The following is a 5,014-nucleotide window of genomic DNA, read 5'->3' on the forward strand; positions in this document are numbered from 1 at the left end:
GCGAAGCCCTGCGTCGGTAGCAACATCATCACCGTCATCACGCCGTCATGCTGACGGAACTCTCTCGTGAAGCTCTGCTGGATCGGAGTTCGCGGGACGTCATCGAGCTGAACGTGTGCTGAACTCGGAGGTGCCGTACGTTCGGTACTTGGATCGGTCGGATCGTGAAGACGTACGACTACATCAACCGCGTTGTGCTAACGCTTCCGCTTTCGGTCTACGAGGGTACATGGACACACTCTCCCCTCTCGTTGCTATGCATCACCATGATCCTGTGTGTGCGTAGGAATTTTTTTGAAATTTCTACGTTCCCCAACACTATCAACTTAGTAGTAGCGCGGGTTTATACCCCTTGCTACTACTATGGCATGTCTCGGGGGGCACGGTAGAGACCGCTTAGTAGTAGCGAGGTTTAAAAACCCGCGCTACTACTATCAACTTAGTAGTAGCGAGGGGTAAAATCTTGCGCTACTAGTAAGTAGCAGTAGCGAGGGGTATAAACCCTCGCTACTAGTAAGCGTCTGCCTATAACCTTTTCCCTAGTAGTGTAAAGCTACCCACTCGCAGGGGATGCGCCGTGCTGCGTGCAACCAGGAAACGACTATGTGTAAGGGTCAGTTGCCGTCGTTGTCGACGCTACAAGGCAAGCTCGGCGTCAGTGCTGCAAATAGACCACAACATGGTCCATGTGAAATGGGTGACCAAAAGTCCACGTGTTTCCGACGTTATGCAAGCTAAAGGTGACTGCACTATACTCCATGTTGCAAACGTCCACTTGCGACTCTCGACGAGCTGACACGACACAACAACAAGCACAACATGGCTTATGTCGCAAATGGCAAGCGCAACATGGCCACTGTTGCAAACGGATTGGTCGTGATACGGCACCTCCTATGAGTGCTATGTATATTCTTTTCCCTGTTGCTGATGTTGTCAAGCGACAGTTGTTGTTCTTATTTCTACCGCGCAAGGAGAAGATCAAAAGAGACATGGTTGTGTTTGCAAGAATTTGGTGGAGCGTGCTGTGTTTGAAGGAGTCCGGCTGGGGTCCACCTACAGGCGTGGCAATTGTGGCGCACCAAGGAGTCCTTTTATTTTTAGTTGTGTTATTTTATTTTCTGTTTAGGAAAAGTGGGTCCGAGTCAAGTTGTTTTTATTTTCCCGTTGGTTTCGTTTTCCTTGTAGGACAACTTGAGTCGGCTAATATATGAAGCCACGTGCGGCCATGTAATAGGGGGTTATGTTTTGAGTTTATAAACATGATGTGTTTTTCAGGGTAGATACCCGTATTGAGTTTTGAGGAAGCTGTCTAAAATCCTCCGTGCTTGCTGATTCATTAGAATCTGTGTTGCGTATCGAGGAGTAGATTCAATCTATTCACCGATTGAAGTTATTATCTGGTTCGCCGTGAAAGATCGGGCCTAAAAACCTTTTGGATCACGTTGATCCTTATCAGGTCGCCCTAAACGACTGACGACATGTTGGGGACAACCGCCACACCTTAAACTCCGGAGCAATCTGCTGCTGAAACGACTGGAGAGAGACCGACTCCCCATTGAGGATAACCTTTTTCCAATGCTGTCATAAGCACCAGAACACCAGAACCAAGCAGGTCAAGATATCATGAGCTAGTCGCGACGACACACTTGGAAGTCCACCAAGCTACAAGATCCAAATCCGCCGCTGTCATGGACTCCATCTTGCCCCACCTGAGAAACACTGAGGCCCATACCCGATGAATCACCACACCTGCAAGGTCTCCTAGTGCTGATCACACAATAGGCAAGCGGTCGGGTGAGGAATTCCATGCCGATGCGGACGGTTAGCTACCGAGCAACGGTTGCGGGCCAGTAGCCAAGGAAAAAAAAAGCGGCACATATATAGGTAGAGCACAGGAGCATCAAAGCCAAGGCGATCACGGGCAGAAGCCAAGCAAAAAGCGGCATATATATAGGCGGACCACGGGAGCACCAAATCCAAAATGCCCATATGGCTCCGACGACCAAATGATGGAGTCAGGCACCCCATGCACCTGCTAGCATCAGGGAATTTGAGGATTTGCCATAGGTTTCTTTGCACTTTGAGGATTTGCCCCTATTTTCTTTGTCATCAATTATTTGCCACAACTATCCCAGATTATTAATGATTTGCCCCTTATGCACAGTTTAGAATTACACGATAAAATCTTTGACCAAACTAGCCCTTAGCCCAAATTAGGCAGCTCGTGTTCACCCATCCCGTTTACCTTTCTGTTTGTGCGTATCCCATTGCTCGCCATGACTCGCAGTCGTGCCTTGCCGTTGGGATGCCTTGTTGTGATCGTACTAGTTGTGCTGCTCCTCTCCCCATGCTGTGCAGCTGCTTGCCGCCGTGCTTCCTCCCGGTCGTCGTTTTGCTGTGCTGCTGCCTCCCCGCATCTCCTCCACGGACGTGTGTCTCGTTGCCGTGCTCTTCCACCTCGCGTCCTCCACGACCACCTCCAGTCGCATCCTGTGCCCAGCCCCTCCATGTCGACCATACGAGACCCCGCTCGAGGACCTTCACTGGCAGGTCTAGAACAAGTAGTACGATGTCGATCCTGAAAGAAAAGCCGAGGTCACGACCTCAACCAGTAGCTCGCCGGGCACACGCATCCACTGTCCTCCACCAATACGCTGCTAGCAAATTCTCCTCCCTCCTCCCGCCATGCTTGGAGGTGGCCATCGTGGAGGTGAGCACCGGACATCGCGCATCCGTGGACACCGGGGAGTTCATGCGTGTCTAGCTCAGTTCGAAGATGTAAAGTGGTCGCATACGCATTGGGGCCGGGTCACGGGACAAATACGAACAAGTGGAGCCGGCCGTGCTACCGTGGAGCTTCTGTCCGCCACCATGCCGATTTTTGGGCGAGATGAGGACAAGGGAACGAGAACGACGCTAGACCTCACCAGGGGCATGTTGGACATTTTGCTGTAGGTCCGTATCAGCAGCGACAACAGGGGCAAATCATCAAGAATCCGGGAAAGATGGCAAATAATTGATGTCAGGCAAAGCGGGGGCAAATCCTCAAAGAGCAACAAACATATAGCAAATTCTCAAATCCCCCGCCCGCGTTTCCCTATGGACGAGAAACTCACCAATCTTCACCACATGAAAAAAGAGAATAAACTTCAGAAAAAACTTGATAAAGATGCATTTCATCACACCCTCGGTAGCTTATGAATAACAATACATAGGGACAAGGGGTAATCGGTTCATTCATCTCATATGCGTATGATATAATAATAATCAAGATCAATAAATTCCTTCCTACATCTTACATGCACACATAGGCTGGCCATATATGCATATAATTGCCGAATGAAGTGAATCATCTTTCAGATGAAAAGAAAGCAAGTAAGCACCAAACTCATCTTGTGACAACATAATCTCCCACGGTCCGGCGCTTTCTACCCATTTGGCCTAAGTCCCTGCATGGATACGTACATATAAGTTGCAATATTTTTTCGGTTAATAAAAATACTCAAGTAAATTAGGAGTGGACCCCTGGTAAGCAACAAAAAGAAAAATAGAGTGAAAAAACCCAGCTCACCGGTTAACAGCACAATGGCAGACACCATACATATGGTTTATGAGGTGACCAGTGCTACAAGTACAGGACATATGACCATCATATTTGAGGCATCGCTCCGCTCTTGGCGACCAACTGCTTCTGTTGAGGTGATATTGTCCAAGAGCTTTGTCACTTAGAGGGTGACTTCGTATGATGGTGTCACCAGTAATGGTAGGCATTGCCTTGATACTGACACTCAGACTCCATCCGATGGCACATCGACTCCTTTCGAAACCCATCAGGAGAGCATTGTCCCCGATGCTTGTTAGCGGGATAATTCTTCCTAGGATAAGATCCGCTATTCTATAGACTCCCATGAAAGCGACCAGCAGAATCTCTGAGTCATATTCTACCAATCCGAAAGGGTTGTGGATCCGACTCGTGCATACCCGGATAATCTTCAATGACGGAAACCAAGACGAGCTGAACCCCGACATCTCCTCACGAGGTGGGTCGATCCGGAGAATCTGTACTTCACCGGTAGAAATGAACTTCCGCACCATGTAAAGTTTTCCGTGGGATGAGATGATGGTCTCATATAGGGACGACATGTCGGTCTCATCTGTGGAGAAACTCCAAGATGAGAAACTCCATTGCTCGTCCTTGGTGGTAGCGAAGAGTACGCGACGCGTACGTGAAAGCACCATCATCATCATGGCGACTCCCTTGGCACTAATGCTCAAGGAGGCAGTCGCGCTGCCAGGCAACAAATAATAATGCATGCCACTTGGATTCGATCCCAAGGTTATTGTGTGATACGTGATAGGTGGGAACCTTGCAACGTCCCCCGTAAAGGGGTGAAGGAGGCAGATGCTGTTGTGTTGGTCACCGTACTGCCAGTATTGTCGCTGCAGGAGGAGAAGGCTTCGACCGGACAGAGGATGACATGGTCCTCGAGAAGAGGAACTCGAGTGCGGACAAAAAATACTCCGGTGTCGAGGTTGAGGAAACGCTTCCTGCCATCTCTGAGGTGGAGTCCATGGCCGTCGGGCAGCATCATCCATCAACGCAGATGGAAGCGCGGGTCGGTGATGCCACGTCCCCGTGGGCAGATGGTGCTGGATCGCCAGTGCGCGCACACGGCACGAAAGCGGATGTAGTCGAGCAGGTCTCCGGCCAGCACCCGCTGGCCGACCAGCTGAACCAAATCAGCGGGCATGGACGCCGGGAGAGACATGCCACGAGCCACCGGAGCCGATGGCGGAAGCAGCTGTGGTGATTGCTGGAGGGCGTTTGCAGTACGCCAAGGGCAAGGAGGACTTTGGTCTATAGATCCCAAATACTAATAACTAATTAAATAGATCGATGGATCTAGGTTGTTTTTTTAGGATAGATCTAGGTTTTTTTTTAGGGATAGATCTAGGTTCTTTCTTGTTGCCCTCCGGTAATCCCGCCGTAAATTATTTTTTTGGAAACCTCCGA

The sequence above is a fragment of the Triticum aestivum genome, chromosome 2D (assembly GCF_018294505.1).
Source record: "Triticum aestivum cultivar Chinese Spring chromosome 2D, IWGSC CS RefSeq v2.1, whole genome shotgun sequence".
In the NCBI taxonomy this organism is placed as follows: Eukaryota; Viridiplantae; Streptophyta; class Magnoliopsida; order Poales; family Poaceae; genus Triticum; species Triticum aestivum.